General features: G+C 37.2%; 1 protein-coding gene across 1 annotated transcript in view; it reads right to left on the bottom strand.

The window, feature by feature from the left end:
• LRP1B (LDL receptor related protein 1B) overlaps positions 1-21276 on the bottom strand; it is a 2070111-nt gene that overhangs the window by 59753 nt on the left and 1989082 nt on the right. The window lies entirely within an intron of this gene.

The following is a 21276-nucleotide window of genomic DNA, read 5'->3' as shown; positions in this document are numbered from 1 at the left end:
TGGAGTCAATAATTTTAGCAATAATATAAAATTAACTCATAAAACTCACGGCAATGTTTTGTTTTCAAGTATCAGTTCAATTCAGTCGCTCAGTCATGTCCGACTCTTTGCAACCCCACGAACTGCAGCACGCCAGGCCTCCCTGTCCATCACCAACTCCTGGAGTCTACCCAAACCCATGTCCATCGAGTCAGTGATGCAGGTGAACTGTGTATGGCCATGAGTTCTACTTCAGTTCAGTTCAGTTGCTCAGTTAATGTCCGACTCTTTGCAACCCCATGAACCAGAGCAAGTCAGGCCTCCCTGTCCATCACCAACTCTCAAAGCTTGCTCAAACTCATGTCCACCAAGTTGGTGATGCCATCCAGTCATCTCATCCTCTGTCGTCCCCTTCTCCTCCCACCGTCAATCTTTCCCAGCATCAGGGTCTTTTCCAATGAGTCAACTCTTAAAATGAGGTGGCCAAAGTATTGGAATTTCAGCTTCAACATCAGCCCTTCCAATGAACACCCAGGATTGATCTCTTTTAGGATGGATTGATTGGATCTCCTTGCAGTCCAAGGGACTCTCAAGAGTCTTCTCCAACACCACAGTTCAAAAGCATCAATTCTGCGGTGCTCAGCTTTCTTCACCGTCCAACTCTCACATTTATACATGACCACTGGAAAAACCATAGCCTTGACTAGACGGAATTTTGTTGGCAAAGTAATGTCTCTGCTTTTAAATGGGCTATCTAGGTTGGCCATAACCTTCCTTCCAAGGAGTAAGAGTCTTTTAATTTCATGGCTGCAATCACCATCAGCAGTGATTTTGGAGCCCAAAAAAATAAAGTCTGACACTGTTTTCACTGTTTCCCCATCTATTTCCCATGACTTGATGGGACCAGATGCCATGATCTTAGTTTTCTGAACATTGAGCTTTAAGGCAACTGTTTCACTCTCCTCTTTCACTTTCATCAAGAGGCTCTTTAGTTCTTCACTTTCTGCCATAAGGGTGGTGTCATCTGCATATCTGAGATTTCAAGTATCATGGGAATCTAAACAGCTTTTGTTTATAAAGGATGTTCTGGGTTGAATATTTCTCTATTTTTAAAGCAATCCAGCTACAGAAGCTTTGAGCAAGTAAACTATAAAGTGGGAGAGAATCATTTGAAGCTTGAAAGCAAGTTGACTTGCAGACAATAGCTAAATACAGTCATCGGATGATGCTAACTCAAAACCATTCAAGGGAATAGCATGAGATGACTTAAAAATAGAATGAGTGATTGCAGGTTGCTCAGTCGTTTCCATCTCTTTGTAACCCCATGGACTATACAGAAGTCCACTGGACTTCTCCAGTCCAGAACACTGGAGTGGGTAGCCTTTCCCTTCTCCAGGGGATCTTCCTGACCCAGGTTTTGAACCCATGTCTCCTGCATTGCAGGCGGGTTCTTTACCAGCTGAGCCACAAGGGAAGCCCAAAACAAACATATAGGTAGAAATTTTTCACAATAAGCAAAGAATTTACCATGTTTTACCCTGCTTTCTTTACCAAGACATTGAATAATACTAAGGTTCAATTTATTTCAGTCCAATGAAATTTATTAACATCTATGATCATGGTAAAGCATCCACTTGCAATGCAGGCAATGCGGATTCAGTTCCTGGGTTATGAAGATCCCCCAGAGATGAAAATGGCAATCCACTCCAGTACTCTTGCCTGGGAAATCTCATGGACAGAGAAGCCTGGTGGTCTACAGTCTATGGGGTTGCAAAGAGTTGGAAACGACTCAGCAACTAAACAAAAACAATTGTATTAGTAGTATCTATTGTGTTAATAGATTCATAAGCCTCTCATCCTTCTCCATCAGAGGGCAGAAAGAATGAAAACCACAATCACAGGAAACTAACCAACCTAATCCCATGGACCACAGCCTTGTCTAACTCAATGAAACTACGAGCCATGCTGTGCAGGGCCACCCAAAACAGACAGGTCATGGTGGAGAGTTCTGACAAAATGTGGTCCACTGGAGAAGGGAATGGCAAACCAATTCGGTATTCTTGCCTTGAGAACCCCATGAACAGTATGAAAAGGCAAAAAGATAGGACACTGAAAGATGAACTCCCCAGGTCAGTAGGTGCCCAGTATGCTACTGGAGAAGAGTAGAGAAATAACTCCAGAAAGAATGAAGAGATGGAGCCAAAGCAAAAACAACAACCAGCTGTGGATGTGACTGGTGATGGAAGCAAGGTCCAATGGTGTGAAGAGCAATATTGCATAGGAACCTGGAATGTTAGGTCCATGAATCAAAGCAAATTGGAAGTGGTCAAACAGGAGATGGCAAGAGTGAATGTCGACATTTTAGGAATCAGCAAACTAAAATGGACTGAGATAGGTGAATTTAACTCAGATGACCATTGTATCTACTACTGTGGGCAAGAATCCCTTAGAAGAAATGGAGTAGCCACCACAGTCAACAAAATAGTTCAAAATGCAGTACTTGGATGCAATCTCAAAAATGAGAGAATGATCTCTATTTGTTTCCAAGGCAAACCATTCAATAGCATGGTCATCCAAGTCTATGCCCTGACTAGTAATACTGAAGAAGCTGAAGTTGAACGGTTCTATGAAGGCCTACAAGACTTTCTAGATTAACACCCAAAAAAGATGTCCTTTTCATTATATGGGACTGGAATGCAAAAGTAGGAAGTCAAGAAACATCTGGAGTAACAGGCAAATTTGGCCTTGGAGTACAGAATGAAGCAGGGCAAAGGCTAATAGAGTTTTGCCAAGAGAACGCACTGGTCATAACAAACACCCTCTTCCAACAACACAAGAGAAGACTCTACCCATGAACATTACCAGATGGTCAACACCAAAATCAGACTGATTGTTTTCTTTCCAGCCAGAGGTAGAGAAGCTCTATACAGTCAGCAAAAATAAGACTGGGAGCTGACTGTGGCTCAGATAATGAACTCCTTATTTCCAAATTCAGACTTAAATTGAAGAAAATAGGGAAAATCACTAGACCATTCAGGTATGACCTAAATCAAACCCCTAATGACTATACAGTGGAAGTGAGAAATAGATTTTAGGGACTAGATCTGATAGAAGAGTGCCTGATGAACTGTGGATGGAGGTTCGTGATAGAGTGAAATAAGTCAGAAAAAGAGAAACACAAATATCATATAATACCACATATATATGGAATACAGAAAAAGGGTACCGATGAATCTATTTTCAGGGCACGAATAGAGATGCCTACATAGAGAATGGACATATGAACACAGTGGGAAAAAGGGAGGATGGAACAAATTGGGAGAGTAGCATTGACATATATACATTATCATGAGTCAAATAGATAGCTAGTGGGAAGCTGCTATATGGTACAGAAAGCTCAGCTCAGTGTTCTGTGATGACCTAGGAGTGAGGGGAGGTGGGAGGGAGACTCAAGAGGGTGGGGATATTTGTACACATAGCTGATTCACTGTTGTACAGGAGAAAGTAACACAAAATTGTAAAGCAATTACACTCCAGTAAACAAAGAAAAAATAAGAAGTAATGATTTCTGATATAATTAGATATACTTGCCTCCTAGTTTTCCTTCAGTATGTTGCCTTGCAAAACATATAATACATATGTATCTTTATATTGATATGTACATACATATGTACATATGTATATAGAGAGGGATGAAAATCAGGTGGAAAGCAAAGACAAATGCCATCAAGACCTAGTAAAAGGGCTCTTGCATATCTCAGTCAGTTCATTTCAATTTCTCAGTCATGTCTGACTCTTTGTGACCCCACAGACTGCAGCTTGCCAGGCTTCCTTGTCCATCACCGACTCCTGGAGCTTGTTCAAACTCATGTCCATTGAGTCGGGGATGCCATCCAACCATCTCATCCTCTGTCATCCCCTTCTCCTGCTGCCTTCAATCTTTCTAGGCATCAGGGTCTTTTCTAATGAGTCAGTTCTTTGCATCAGGTGGCCAAAATATTGGAGTTTCAGCATCAGCCCTTCCAGTGAATATTCAGGACTGATTTCCTTTAGGATGGACTGGTTTGATCTCCTTGCAGTCCAAGGGACTCTCAAGAGTCTTCTCCAACACCACAGTTCAAAAGCATCAATTCTTTGGCACTAAACTTTCTTTATAGTCCAACTCTCACATCCATACATGACTACCGGAAAAACCATAGCTTTGAATAGATGGGCCTTTGTCAGCAAAGTCTCTGCTTTTTAATATGGTATGTTTGTCATAGCTTTTCTTCAAAGGAGCAAGCGTCTTTTAATTTCATGGCTACAGTCACCATCGGCAGTGATTTTAGAGCCCAAGAAAATAAAGTCTGTCACTGTTTCCATTGTTTCTCCATCTGTGACATGAAGTGATGGGACTGGATACCATGATCTTCATTTTTTGAATGTTGAGTTTTAAGCCAACTTTTTCACTCTCCTCTTTCACTTTCGTTGAGGTTCTTCAATTATGCTTCACTTTCTCCCATCAGGGTGACGTCATCTGAGTATCTGAAGTTATTGATATTTCTCCCAGCAATCTTGATTCCAGCTTGTACTTCATCCAGCCCAGTGTTTCTCATAATGTATTCTGCATAATTTAAATAAGCAGAGTGACAATATACAGCCCTGATGTACTCCTTTCCCAATTTGGAACCAGTCTGTTGTTCCAAGTCCGGTTCTAACTACTGCTTCTTGACCTGTATACTGATTTCTCAGGAGGCAGGTAAGGTGGTCTGGTATTCCCATCTCTTGAAGAATTTCCCACAATTTGTTGTGATGTACACAGTGAAAGTCTTTGGCATAATCAATAAAGCAGAAGTAGATATTTGTCTGAAATTCTCTTGTTTTTTCTATGATTCAACGGATGTTGGCAATTTGGCCTACATAAAATCGACACTCAGCTACTGGATCAATGAACCAACTGCCAGATACTCCAGACTGCTGAGTGAAGAAAAGATATGACCTACCTAATTTCCAGAAACGGGCTTTCCATCGAGTTAGACTAAACTTTTCAGCTTCCGACATTTCACATTATAGTCACTGCCTAACTTGTATATGAAAGTCAACCTATTCAAAAGACTATGCTCTTCAATAAAAGAACCTGATTTTTCTGTTCTATTTACTTTTATGTAACTCTATATAGAATTTCATTCTAAATTCATGGATTATTACAGAAATTATTTTAAAAATCTGAGACTATAAATATGAATGCTGTAATATTAGTAAATTAATTTTGCATTATCCAAATTATATATTATCTGAATATATATTACCTAAAATACATATTATAACACACACTTATTATATATTATAAATTATAGAACTCAAAATATTTATTAAAATATAAATATGTGCATTTAATTTTAAAATGTAAAAGAACCTTTTTATAGATTACCTAACTTGAGATAACTATGAAAAGCAGATAGTTAAATTACTATCATTATTGTTTTTATAAATCATGTAGATGAGTTTAACCTTGATAAGGAAAATATTTGAAAATCTACCCAAAACTGTAGAATACTATTGGCTAATCCAAAAATGTCTGCTTTGTATAATTTTAAATGATTCTGAAACAATGTTTTAATTTTTTAATTCTACATTATCACCTCCAAACCCAATATTTATTCCTCAGATCTGGATTCCAACTTGACAGATTCCTTTAAATTTAGGGTATCTAACCAAGAAAATTTCAAACCATGCTGAAATTATATGCAAAATATCTTACATATTTGTTTTATTTGGACAAGAGATTCTTAAAAGGATCAGAAACCTATACTGCCTTTCAATTTAAGAAACACTGACACCTGAAGTTGAAAAAATTCTAGCTTAATAGTCATTCATGATCCAGAAGTTATCATGAAAGTGACCTGAGTTTTCGAGTAGTCATTTAAATAAGCACTGTGCCATTTATTATGTGATCATCTCCACACCAAGCTGTTTCTAGCACTATGTTTCTTATTTATATCACTCATTTGCAAGGAAAGCTTGCCCTCAGATCATTACAATATAGGTTTTCTGAGTTCTTAAAACCAATAAATAAAGTACAAATTACTTCTTTTACCTGAAAATTAGATTCTTATTATCATAGATTTAGTCATAGATCTTCAAATAGTAATGCATATCTGAAAATTCAAATTTAGCTACTTGAACTTTGCATTAATTTCTAATTCTATTCTCACCTAAGTAAATTTTATTTTGCAGAGTGTCCTATACTTATGATATATCTGATTTTTCAGTGGCAGGTTTTTGTAATAATAGTTCATTTTCATAAAACTAAGCATCTTACTGTAAGAAATTATTGGCTATCTTTGGTATTTCCTTTTTATTTAAATTTACTCTTTTTAGTATTCATTTGTTAGAAAACAATGGATCGTAATATATTAATTTATTTAAATCAAGGTTTATGATAATTATATTTTTGCATTCATGACAATGTAACTGAATGAATAAAATTATGAATGCATTGTTTTGATTTAAGAAAAGTTGTGCTCTTCTTTCTATGGTGTGCTCACTCACTTAGAGGCAGACATCCTAGAGTGAGAAGTCAAGTGGGCCTTAGGAAGCATCACTATGAACAAAGCTAGTGGAGGTGATAGAATTTCAGTTGAGCTACTTCAAATCCTAAATGATGATGCTATTAAAGTGCTGCACTTGATACAACAGCAAATTTGGAAAACTAAGCAGGGGCCACAAGACTGGAAAAGGTCAGTTTTCATTCCAATCCCAAAGAAGGGAAATGCCAAAGAATGCTCAAGTTACTGTACAATTGCAGTTATTTCACATGCTAGTAAGCTAATGGTCAAAATCGTTCAAGCTAGGCTTCAACAGTAGATGAACCAAGGACTTCTTGATGTACAAGATGCATTTAGAAAAGTCAGAGGAACCAGAGATCAAATTGCCAACATCTGTTGGATCATAGAAAAAGCCAGAGAGTTCCAGGAAAACATCTACTTCTGCTTCATTGACTATGCTAAAGCCTTTGGCTGTGTGGATCACAACAAACTGTGGAAAATTCTGAAAGAGATGGGAATACCAGATCACCTGACCTGCCTCCTGAGAAATCTGTATGCAGGTCAAGCAGCAACAGTTAGAACAGGACATGGAACAACAGACAGGTTCCAAATTGGGAAAGGAGTACATCAAGGCTGTATATCATCACCCTGATTATTTCATTTATATGCAGAGTACATCATGCAAAATGCTGGGCTGGATGAAGCACACACTGGAATCAAGATTGCTGAGAGAAATATCAATAACCTCAAGTATGCAGATGACACCACCTTTATGGCAGAATATGAAGAGGAACAAAATAACCTCTTGATGAAAGTGAAAGAGGAGAGTGAAAAAGTTGGCTTAAAACTCAACATTCAAAAAACTGAGATCATGGCATCCAGTCCCATTACTTTATGTCAAATAAATGGAGAAACAATGAAACAGTGACAGCTTTTATTTTCTTGTGCTCCAAAATTACTGCAGATGATGACTACAGCCATGAAATTAAAAGATATTTGGTCCTTGGAAGAAAAACTATGACAAACCTAGGCAGCATATTTAAAAGCAGAGATATTATTTTCCCAACAAGGTCCATCTAGTGAAAGCTATGGTTTTTCCAGTAGTCATGTTTGGATGTGAGATTTGGATCATAAAGAAGGCTGAGCACTGAAAGATTAATGGTTTTGAACTGTGGTGTTGGAGAAGACTCTTGAGAGTCCCTTGGACTGCAAGGAAATCAAACCTGTCAATCCTAAAGGAAATTTGTCCTGAATATTCACTGGAAGGACTGATGCTGAAACTGAAACTCCAATACTTTGGCCACCTGATGCGAAGAACTGACTCATTAGAAAAGACCCTGATGCTGGGAAAGATTGAAATTGGGAGGAGAAGGTGATGACAGAGGATGAGATGGTTGGATGGCATCACCGACTCTCTGGACATGAGTTTGAGCAAGCTCCGGGAGTTGGTGATGGACAGGGAAGCCTGGTATACTGCAGTTCATGGGGTCACAAAGAGTCATACACGACTGAGCAACAGAACTTTACTGAACTAATTTGTGTAACAGGTTACTTTCAACTTTCAACTAGGCAATATTTAAGCTATTTTTCGTAGTCTTCATATTGCTTTGTTATCTCCTCTTTCTTAAGTTGGAAAAAGATCAAATATCTGCTGGTAGAGCTAATGTGGCATAAAAGTGGGAAAAGAAGCCACCTAAACTTGGCATAACAGGTGAAGCACTGTTTCAAAAGTTTTATGAGATTAAAGTTGTCTCAAAATCAAATGAAGCTTGCATAGAAGAAAGTTGCTTCTATAAAGCCAGCAGGTTTCAATAAGCAATCTTTATTTTTGAGACTGCTTACTGAAATTGGTAAATATAATTACTAAAAGTTAATTATTAAAACAAGTACACTAAGTTATATGACATAGACATAAATGTTTATTCATAATTAACTTTATGAACATGTTGTTGGAATTTGAAATGTAATTGTATAAAATAATAAGTATTGTTCTAAATAATGTTGATTAAAGTCCATTTCCAATCTCCACCGAATCATTTTTTGAGGATATAACCCTTAATTCATAGCATTTAATCTGAAAAGATATATCATTTGGTTTTCTATTCACCTAAAATTAAATAGGGCATGTATCTTCCAAAGAACCTTGATACTGATATATCTCTAATGCCTAGAACAATAAATGAGACCCAGAAATGTTCACTATACATCAGTTGAATAAATTAATTTTAATAATCAAACTTAGGTACTTTGACTCACATATGACATACTATCTCCTTAGACTTACTTCAGTTCCCAATAAATTATTTTATATTACCACATTTTCCCTGAATATTTCCCCTCTTATTATTATTTTTACATTTACTTTAAATGAAGGCACAGCATTATAGTAAAATCTGTTTTTAGTAACTCCAGTTTTACTACTGAATCAAAATTACGTCCAACAAATTTTTTTTATAACTGACAATTTCTTCTAAAATATCTAGAGTAAAAATAATAATGTTATTACATTTTCTCCCTTTAGCTCACTATTCTCTATCCTGGTCACATGAGAAAAGAAATGTATTTATCTTCCTTCACACGTTAATTTAAACCTAACTATATTTTTTCCCTATATTTTTCAAACTTAAAACACAGGCACAAAGGGACTCAGCCAAACGTATACATGTATTCATTCTCCCCCAAACTCCCTTCCCATCTTGGATGCCACATAATGTTGAGCAGAGTTCCTTGAGCTATACAGTAGGTCCTTGTTGGTTATCCATTTTAAACATAGCAGAGTGTACACACTGGTCACAAACTCCCTATCTCTTCCCCCTACTCCCTTTGCTTTCCACCTGAAACTATCACAACATTGTTAATTGGCTATACTTCAATATAAATTAAAAAGTTTAAAATTAAATAAATAAAACTAACTCATAGAATATATATATATATATATATTTGTGTGTGTGTGTGTATAAAACTGAATCACTTTGCTATACAGTATAAATTCACATGACATTGTAAATCAACTATAGTTGAATAAAATAAACTTAAACAAACAAACAAAAAAAGATAACCTACAAATAAAAAAAACAAAAATAGTCATAGGCACAAAGTTTCTCATGGAGTATGGATCTTAATGAGCTAGTAAGTAAAGATGGCCCAGAACTCTGGCTCTGCCTTTTGAGTGGAATCTTGTCAAAGTACAGAAAATAACTAAGCCAAACAGGCTGGAAACAGAACCCTTCTATTTGGTTTACATTCACTCACATACTTGACTACTAACATACTTGACATATACTTGACACATACTTGATCTACTAAGTCTAGGCAGTGAGTTAATTCCCAAGATTGATGAGATATGCAAAACACCAAGGCCTGTTTCATACTCGACTGGGATAGAGAGTTGAGAATATGAATGCTGATATTAACACAGAGTGAAAGTGAACAGAGATGTGCTGAATGTCCTAGAGCAAAGGGAACTTAAGAAGAGAAAGCCAGGGAGTTAGACTTGGCAGATATTCAGGATACCATGTGTAAAAAAAAAGAGGTACATTCAAAAGGGGCACATTTTAGATACAGTGAACAGATTCCCAAGGTTGGAAGAAAAGGTGCATAAGGGAATGTGTTGTAATAATCCAAGCAAGAGATGATGAGGGCCTGAATGAAGACAATGCTTATTTTCTCACCAAGAGAAAAAGAATCAGTGGACAGGGTTCTGACATGCTTTCATACTCTAGGTGTGAGTATTCTAAAAAAAAACAGAATACTTGAATATTAGGAATTAGTAAGTCCTAATCGATAACTTCACTTTTAAGTCATGGTTCTTTCTTAGAGTTCAAGGATCAATTCTTATTGTCTTTCATACTAATCAAAAAGAAAAGATTCTATTCTATCTTTCTGGCCATTATGAAAGTCCGCCCCTTTTGGTCTCCTCAGCCTGGGCCTGCCATAGTCTTAATGAAGTCAAGATTAAAATAATGACTAACACTTCTCTTCAATGGAGTAGAAACTTGAATAGCCCACGTTGAGACATTTGCCACCTGAGCTTTGAGGTTTCTCATAATGAGTCTAAAAAGATGCAAAAGAGTGGACAAGCTATTAAATGACAAGCAAATACACCAGAAGCCTCAAGGAGTCAGACCTGCAATGCTGTAAACTGTAGTTCCTATGTTGTCTAACTTGACAGATCAGGGAGAATGGCTTCATTTCGTTTCTTGGCATTTGTAAGGCTGGACTAAAAATACTAACCTTACAGTGCTGTATGAGCATTTGCCATAAAATCATATATTCATATATCAGATAAAATTATGCATTACAGCATATATCTCTGTAATCAATGCATTATATATATTCAATGATTGTTATGTCTCCTGCTAGCCCTCCGCTGGGAAAATCAAATAGCAAAAGAAAAAGTAAATTTCAAAAGGCTTTCCATTTTGGGCCTTTGCAAATGCTGTTCCTCACCCTGCATTGTCTCTTCACCTGGTTAGCTTTTGTTTCTTCTGGTCTTAGCTTAGGTGATAATTCCTTCAAGAAATCTTTTCTATTGGCTAAATTCTGTGTTCTTTCTTGTGTTTTGGTCTTTGTGTTTCCTTGAACTGTTCACTAAAATTATTGCTTCTTTTTCAGAATCACACATTAGACTGTAAGTCCTTTGACAGCAAGAAATATATTGGCATCATTGTTTCTTCCATGCCTAACATAGTGATAGCTTCACTGTAAACATCAAAACATGTTCACTGACTAGCTGACTAATGGTATACGATTGGTCTAGAAGGAAAGTGGTAAAAATAATTCCATGTGTTTTCACATATGGTAGGTAGGTTCAAAAGTATAGTTCATAACTTTTATAAGTTACTTGATAGGCTATGATTCTAATACCAGTTACAACAGATGATTATGGATTATTGTCAGATACTCCAAATTTTATAAACTTGAGATGCTGCTTTATGTCTGTACTTACTGGAAGCAGTGGGAGTAAATCACACAGGTATATTTTTAATAAACTGAGTTCTAATTGAAATTTTAATGATTTTTCAGGCAGGTCACTAGAGGACTTTGAAAATATCAGTGAAATGACAAACAGATTGCCATTTTATTTGAATACCTGGCACTTAGACATTGATTGAGTTGATCCTCATTGGCTCCTTTGCCCTAATATCATTACTGTTTAATTATAAATAACCTCAAATTTGTTGACCTCATAGTTAACATCCAGATTTAAATGAAAAGTGCTATGCTTTTTTTTTTTTTTTTTTATGTACACTGGAAATCCTTGCTCCAGAACTGCATGAATTGGAGCTATATTTGCTTGACTAAAAGAACACTTAATTTTACTTTTGCCATTATTTATCTATGTCTTTCCTCCCTGGGCGCTGGTGTTAAAATTAATTTGCACTTCAGACCTCAGGATTTTATATTGCCATTAGGGTTGTGAAATGCTTTTACTCAGCATAACTAAGAAATGATGTTTTTACCTCCCACTAATGGATCTTTAATTAGGCACTGTAATGAACCATTCTGTCACTTCTTCATTCATAGAGAGAAGATTTTGCATATGCAAGATACAGTTTTGACAGAACACCAGGTCCATTGAACCTTGCCTACTCACACCTAATAGCTCCTAAATTTATTATGCTTTTGCCAATTGTTGGATTTATCATTTTGATGACATTGTCCATAGACTTATTTTGCTGCCAAAAACCAGCATCAACAAACTGCACGGATGTTTGTTGATACTTTGATCAACAAATCCTGGGGTCCAATTCTGACTGTGATATTACTTCTCTGGGACCTTGAGCAAGTTATTTAACCTCTGCCTAAGGATTAATTGGTTAATTTTAATAAGTGCTTTGCTGTAAGGTGTGAGAAGTGCTATGACTGCTAATAGTGATAATAAAATTCTAACGCTGCCTTTTATAATGCATCAGGTTACCTCAGACTTTGATTTTATAAAGTTGCCAACTAAAATATAAGCTAACTGAATTTATTCTTTTCAAGAATATAAATCCTTATAAAGATGGCCACACAGTATTTTTTAAACTTGGTTAAAAAAAAAAAAAAAGTCAAATATACTGATGCTTCAACTTAAAAAAAAAGAAAAAAAAAAAAGACTGGTGTTCCATGATGATAGATCAATCGGGAACTGGGAGACAGCTCCACACAAAAATACCAGATGACGGTGAGGCAGATATTGCTAGACAGTATAGGACTCTGAAACCTCGGTTCCTTGTTATTTTTTCTTTTAATTTCAATTTTTTCCTTCCCAAGTAAGCTTCTCACTTCTTTAACCTAAAGCTAAATTCTTTGTTCCAATTTCCAGGCATTCAGAAGAATGCCTCTCTGGTCTGGTAAGTCATAAAACATTCAGACCCAGGATGGTACAATCATTAACTCCTGTCCAGCTTATCAAGAAGAACATCAGGGGGTCCGTTAACTTTTAAATATACATCTGGTCCTTCGACAATTGCCTGGGGTCAAGGAAAAGGGTCACAGGCTGATGACTCAATGTCAGAGAAAACTTAAAAATTGGAGATAAAAAAAGCCATAAAGATGTCAAATTAGGGACTGTAATCTTTAAACTGATTGATCAAAAATGACATATATTAAAGTCACGAACCAACCAAAGATGTACAGATCAATACTAGTAAAAATATATACTGCTGTAATCCCCACCTTTTGGGGCACTTCATCCCCTCTCAGTGTCTATGCTGAGAGCTTTGTATCTCTATCCTCTAAAAATAAACTCTGCCTGTGTGAGTGTTCGTGAGTTTGCGAAGTTCATTCTTTGGCTCAGCAAACAGAACTCGGTTTCCCATTTCAATTGTACTCTGATTAAATGTAGCTTTTGTGCATTAAATGGATTATTCTTTTATAAACTTGCCTCCAAACTGCTCTCATTTACTTATGTATGATTATGTATCAATATTTGTTTATTAAACAAACACCACTGTTGGGTGTGGTCTAAAAGAGGTGATCCCAGACAAGTAAAAGTGAACAGAGCTAAAAAGAAATACAGAGCAGTCTTGAAAATTTAGAAAAGAGAGAGATTAGTTCAACTTGAGGGTGGTTATGAACAACTTCAAAAAAGAAATGATTTTTGAGCTGGACAAAAACTGATGGATAGGATTTGGCATTGAGAGATGAAGGTGAGGAGAAATTGCATTTCAAAGGATGAGAAAGTCAGCATGAGAAAGACACAAGCCAGGGAAGTTGACCCATGGAGAAGAATAATCCATGTGGTTTTACTTGAATAAAGGAGAAGGTTCAAAAACAGCTTGGATAGTAGGTAGGGTTTGTGTTATGTAGGATCTTAGTTGGCATTGCTTGAACATCATTCAGTGTGCCAAGAATGTGCTTGGGTCCTAAGCAGAGGAGATAAGCCCCCTTGGCTGGTTGGAGGACCCCTGACACTAACAGGCTGTGGGAATCACTGCTCTTAAGGAGAGCATGCATATTGGCTTACCCTCAAGGAAGAGTGGAAAGGACAGACTGAAGCCTCCTGCCTGCTGGCTGGCTTTCCAGGCCTGCATGCTGCAGGTCACAGGGCAGAATTGGATCTGAGGCTGTCACAACTGGGGAGAAAACTCAACTATAGGAACAGAGGTGACAGGCCCCAGATCAGAGCCCGGATGGGGAAGCTATGGTCATTGTTGAAGCTTACTCAAGTGGTGCATCAGAAGCACCCAGGTCTCTGAGAGTGACCAGTCCTCCACTGCCCATATCCCATGTATGCAGAGAGTCCATGCAGCCCCACCTGCCCTGCAGTGCAATTCTACAACAGGCCAGGGACAGTGGAGGCGATGGGGAGTATGAAATGAAAATATCTCCTGCTATACCAACAAGTGAGAAATGCTCCCTGGCCTCCAAATGTGAATGAAGGTTCCCAAAATTGTGATCCAGCAGATGACACCACCCACCATAGTGATTGCTGAGGAGCTGGGGAATGCAAGAAGCAGCCATCTGACACTCCTTAAAGTAAACAAGGAAACAGGTTTTGGCCCCAGCTATCTGAGGTGCATATGAAAGGAATGAATTCAGTGAGTGCAGAGGCTTGCATCTTCCCATACACAGAATGTTAAATTTCTTAATTTGATATTTGATATTTGATGTTCAGACTGCCTGCTCCCTTTGTTGTAAACTTGAATATAGCCTGACTCCCCATCCCGCTTCCTTGGAGCAATTTTCTCAGAGCTACTGAGATGCTGTCTCCCAGGTTCAGAGTCCTAAATATTCCCACCAAATAAAATAACTCTCTACTTTCAGATTATGACTATATTTTTTAGTTGACAGGAAAGATTGGCTGTGAGGGACAAATGCAACTTGTACCCGAGGCTGCATCTGAACCGAATGAGGGAGATAACTGCTGATATCTCAGGCAGAGACAGCTCAAACCTCTGTCTGAGACATGGACTGAGAGCCCATGTTTGACCCTCATGCTTTGAGGCTACCCAACTCTGGGAAGAGGGTCCCAGTCCTGGAAGAGGGGAAAGCACACATGTAAATAAAATTGAGGTACCTTGGGGATGACCCTCCTAGCTTTTGCTTCAGTACCTTGGGATTGTATCCCATCCCTGATAGAGCCAATATGTCCATAGATAAGGAGAAAGACTTGCCTCACACTCAGCTTCAGGTGAAGCCCCTCCATCTCTAGTCTGAGCCCCTACCAAGGTGACAGCTGCCAGCACAACATGAGGAAAGACATGACTTGCATACAAGACAAATCCTGCTCTCCTACCACACACACTGAGCACACACAGCCTGTGCAGGAATGTTCCCACATAAGAATGGCCTCAAGACTGAAACAGGCATCTGTTTCACATAACTCACAGAGGAAGAGAAAGTTAAGCAAAATTAAAAAGGAAGGAACTATACTCAATTGAAAGAACAAGAGAAAAATCCTGAAAAAATTAATGAGACAGAAATAAACAGTTTACCAAATGAATAATTCAAAGTATTAGTAATAAGAATGTTAACTGAATAAGGAAAATAATAGATGAATACAGTGACAAATTTCACAAGGAACACAAAAGTGTATAAAAAATCCAATCAGAAATGAACAATTCAATAATGGAGATAAAAATGCAGTAGAAGAAATGAATAGTAGAGTAAGTAACAGAAAAGAATATAAGTTCTCTGGAAATAGAATATTGGACATCACACAGTCAAAACAGCAAAAATAAAAATAAATTAAAAAAAAAGAAAACAGTTTAAGAGATCTCTATGATAAGGTGAAGCATTCCAATATCTGCGTTATAAGGATTCCAGAAGGAGAAGAGTGAAAGTGATTGAAAATGTATTAGAGGAAATTATGGCTGAAAACCTACAAAACCTGAAGAAGGAAACAGATATCTAGATATAGGAAGCACATGGTTCCAAATAAGATGAACCCGAACAGACCTACACTAAGACATATAATTAAGTGTCACAAGTTAAAAAGATAATTCTAAAGGCAGCAAGAGACAAAGAGTCATATATCCTGAAATACCCATAAAGCTATCAGAAAGGAAATTACAAAGATCAGAGGGTAAACAAATGAAATAGAGATCAAAATAAGAAACCCAACAGAAAAAAATCAGTGAAACCGTGAACTGGCTTTTTGATAAATATGAACAAAATCAATAAACCTTTATCCAAGCTCACCAAGAAGAAAAGAGAGACGACTCAAAATCAGAAATGAAAGAGGAGGAAGAACAACTGATAATACAAAGATAGAAAAAATCTTAAGAGGATATGACAGTTATATGCCAACAAATTGTACAATCTAGAAGAAATGGATAATTTTTTAGAAACAAACCAGCTACCAAAACTTAATCAAGAAGAAACAGATAATTTGAAAAGAATGATCACTAAATAGTAAATCAAATTTATAATAATAAAAATTCTTAAAACTCCATGATCATATGTTCACAGACCATATAAGGAAAAAGTAATACACATACTTCTCACATTATTCCAAAAAACTGAGGACTCAATGCTTCCATATTCATTCTATGAGGTCATCATTACCTTAACATTAAAACCAGACATGGACAAGACCAAAAAATTAAATAAATAAATAAAAAGCCATGATCTTTGATGAATATTGATGCAAAGATTCTCAATAAAATATTAGCATGTCAATATGGATTTATTCCAGAGGTACAAGCATTGTTCAATATTTGCAAATCGATCAATTTGATATACCACAAAATGAAAGAAAAAAATTACATGATAATCTCAATTGACACAGAAAAAGCACTGGCAAAATTCAACATCCATTCATTATAAAAAAAAAATCAACTCTCATCAAAATGATGAGAGAGCATATCTCAACATAATAAAGGCCATGTATGTCAAAGTCACAGCTAACATCACACTCAACAGTGAAAGTGTTTCCTCTAAATTCAGGAACTGAAAATGATGCCCGCTTTCATAACTTTTATTTAGCATAGTATTGGAAGTTTTATCTACAGCAATTAGACAAGAAAAATAAATAAAAGATATCCAAATCAGAAGGGAAGTGGTAAAGCTGTCACTGCAGATGACATGATACTCTATGTAGGCAATCCGAAAGCCTTCACCCAAAAACTATTAGAACTAATAAAAGACATAGATTGCTGCTACTGCTACTGCTACTGCTGCTAAGTCGCTTCAGTCGTGTCCGACTCTGTGCGATCCTATAGATGGCAGCCCACCGGCTCTGCCTTCCCTAGGATTCTCAAGGCAAGAATACTGGAGTGGGTTGCCATTTCCTTCTCCAGTGCATGAAAGGGAAAAGTTAAAGTGAAGTCGTTCAGTCGTGTCCGACTCTTAGTGACCCCATGGACTATAGCATACCAGGCTCCTCCGTCCATGGGATTTTCCAGGCAAGAGTACTGGAGTGGGGTGCCATTACCTTCTCTAATAAAAGACACAGATTAATATACAGAAATCTGTTGCTTTTTGATACACTAATAATGGAACATCAAAGAGAAAACAAACAAAAATCCTGTTTACAATCACATCAAAAGAATAAAATGTTTATAAAAATAAACATAACTAAGGAGGTGAAAGATCGATATTTTGAAAACTCAGACATCGTTTAAGGAAAATGAAGATGACACAAGAAATGGAAAGACATCCATGCTCTTGGATTGGAAGAATTAATATTGTTAGAATGACCAGACTTCTCAAAGCTATTTACAGATATAATGCAATCCCTGTCAAAATACCTACCATATTTATCATAGAACTAGAACAAATAATCCTTACATTTATCAGTCAGTTCAGTTGCTCAGTTATGTCTGACTCTTTGTGACCCCATGGACTGTAGCATGCCAGACATCCTTATCAATCACCAACTCCTGGAGCCTGCTCAACCTCATGTCCATGAAATCGGTGATGCCATCCAACCATCTCATCCTCTGTCATCCCCTTCTCCTCCAGCCTTCTAACTTTCCCAGCATCAGGGTCTTTTCCAATGAGTTAGTTCTTTGCATCAGGTGGCCAAAATATTGGAGTTTCAGCATCAGCCCTTCCAATGAATATTCAGGACTGATCTCCTTTAGGATGGACTGATTTGATCTCCTTAACATTTATATGGGACCACAAATGACCCCAAATGACCCCAAATGACCAAAGCAATCCTGATTGGGGAAGCCATGGGGTGACAAGGCTAGAGATATAACCTTTACAGTCTTCAGACTATATTTCAAACTACAGTAATCAAGACAGTGCAGTATTGGCACAATGGCACAAAAATCAATAGAAAAGAAAGGAGGGCCCAGAAATAATCTCAAGCATCTACAGTTAATTTATCATAAATGAGGTGAGAACATACATGGAGAAAAGACAGTCTCTTCAACAAGTGGTGGTGAAAATGCTGGACTGCTACATGAAAAACAATGAAATTAAAACACTGCCTCATACCACATGTAAAAATAAACTCAAATGGTTTAAAGATCTAAATATAAAGCTTGAAACCACAGGACTACTCTTTGACCTAAATTGTAGGAATATTTTTTGGATCTGCCCTAAGGCAAAAAAAATAAATAAACAAATGGGACCTAATTAAACTTAAAAGCTTCTGCATAACATAGGAAACCACTGACAAAATGAAAAGACAACCTACTGAATGGGAGTAAATATTTGCAAATGATATGGTCAGTTAGGAGTTTATGTTGAACATAGATAAATGTTTATACAACTCAATGTTAAAAAAACAAACAACCTGATTGAAAAATGAGCTGAAGATCTGAAAAGAAATTTTTCTAAACAGACATACAGAAGGCTAACACAAAAAGATGCTGATCACCATTAAGCATTAGAGAAATGTGTATCAAGACAATGAGTTATTACCTCACACCTGTCAGAATAACTATCATCAAAAAGTCTACAAATAACAAAAGTTGGCAAAGACATGGAGAAAAAGGAACCTTCCTACACTGTTGGTGGGAATGTAAATTGGTGGAGCCACAATGGAAAACAGTGTGAAGTTTCCTCCAAAATCTAAAATTAGCACTGCCATATGACCCAGCAATTCTACACTGGGTATATATCTGGAAAAAAATACAAGCACTAATTTGAAAATATATATGTATCCCAATGTCCACAGCAGCACTATTTATAACAGACAAGATATGGAAGCAACCCAAGTGCCCATCAATAGAAGAATAAAGAAAATGTATACATACAGTGGAATGCTAGACAAGAAAAACAATGAAATTCTGCCATTTGCAGCAATGTGGATGAACCTAGAGAATACTAATTTTAGTGATGTCAGACAGACAGAGAAGGACAAATACTGTATGATATCACTTGTATGTGGAATCTAAAGAATGAAACAAATAAACGCATATAACAAAATAAACAGACTCATGGATATAGAAAACAAACTAGTAGTTACCAGTGAGGACAGGAAAGGGGGAAGGGGCATGATAGGGGTCTGAGATTAAGAGATATAAGCTACTATGTATAAAATACACAAGCAACAAGGATACCTTATACAGCACAGAGAGTTATAATCATTATTTTGCAATAAATTTTAATAGCACATACCTAAAAATTACTGAATCATTATGCTGTACATGTGAAATTAATATAATATTATAGAACAACTATATTTTAACTAGAAAAACAAACAATGAGCAGAGAAATAAAGTTGTATCTAGAAAAGGATGTGATCACAAAGGAGTTTTTAAAGAAAGGATTAGGCAGTGAAAAAATATTGATAAAGCAAAAGAAAGAGGGACAGTTGTATAAGATGTGTCCTTGAGAACTGGTTCAAAATTGGATAAGGAGTACATCAAGGCTGTACATAGTCACCATGCTTATTTAACTTGTATGCAGAGTACATCATGAGAAATGCTGGACTGGGTGAAGGACAAGCTGGAATCAAGATTGCCTGGAGAAATATCAACAATGACAGATGTATAGATGATACCACTCTAATGGCAGAAAGTGAAGAGGAACTAAAGAGGCTCTTGATGAGGGTGAAAGAGGAGAGTGAAAAAGCTGGCTTAAAACTCAACATTCTAAAAACTAAGATGATGGCATCTGGTCCCATCACTTCATGGAAAATATGTGGGGAAAAAGTTGAAATAGCAACAGATTTTATTTTCTTGGGCTCCAAAATTACTGCAGACAGTGACTGCAGCCATGAAATTAAAAGACACTTGTTCCTTGCAAAAAAGCTATAACAAACCTAGATAGCATACTAAAATGCAGAGACATCACTTCACTGACAAAAGTCTGTATAGTCAAAGCTGTTTTTTTTACCAGTAGTCATGTATGGATGTGAGAGTTGAACCATAAAGAAGGATGAGTGCCAAAGAATTAATACCTTCAAATTGTGCTGCTGGAGAAGACTCTCGAGAGTCCCTTGGGCAGCAAGAAGATCAAACTAGTCAATCTTAAAGGAAATTAATCCTGAATATTCATTAGAAAGACTGATGCTGAGCTGAAACTCCAATACTTTGACCACTTGATGTGAAGAGTCAACTCATTGGAAAAGACCCTGATGCTGGGAATGACTGAGGGCTGGAGGAGAAGGGGATGACAGACGATGAGATGTTTGGATGGCATCATTGACTCAATGTACATGAGTTTGAGCAAACTCTGAGAGACAGTGAAGCACAAGGACTGGTGTGTTGCAATCCATGGGGTCGCAAAGAGTTGGTCATGACTTAGCCACTAAACAACAATGAATAGTTAAGAGGCATCTAAGGTAGGAATGGACAGGATGGCATTAGACACAGTAGGGGTCCCTAGTCATAAGAAAGAAGACAGAAGGTGTAGCATAGGACAAAGTAGTTTGAGGGATATGGTGGTGGGAGCTTGGGGCCATTTTGTGTGTGTCTGTGTGTGTGTGTTGTCACTCAGTTGTGTATGACTCTTTGTGACACCGTGGACTGTAGCTCGTCAGGTTCCTCTGTCCATGGAATTTTCCAGGCAAGAATACTGGAGCAGGTTGCCATTTCCTACTCCAGGAGATCTTCCCAACCCAGGGATCAAACCCACGTCTCTTGAGTCTCCTGCATTGGCAGATGGATTCTTTACCACTGCACCACCTAAGCAATGAAATAGGAAGGAAGCTCCTAGGCTGGGAATAAAGTTAGGGCACAAGTATTGGAGGTTTGAGGGGAAAAGAGAAGATGTGACATAAACATCTAGAAGGGTGAATGGACTCATGAAATACAGTAGAAACCATAGTAAGTGCCCATATGACATTAGTGACAAAAATTCCAGTTAGAGCAGTCTACTTTTTTTTTTTTTCCAGTTGCATTCAGCAGTAGCGTGCCAGTTCAGGACAGATAAGAGATAAGAG

Source organism: Giraffa tippelskirchi, chromosome 3, assembly GCF_054371585.1.
Source record: "Giraffa tippelskirchi isolate mGirTip1 chromosome 3, T2T-mGirTip1v1.2.pri, whole genome shotgun sequence".
Lineage (NCBI taxonomy): Eukaryota > Metazoa > Chordata > Mammalia > Artiodactyla > Giraffidae > Giraffa > Giraffa tippelskirchi.
This window is presented reverse-complemented; position numbering and strand designations above follow the sequence as displayed.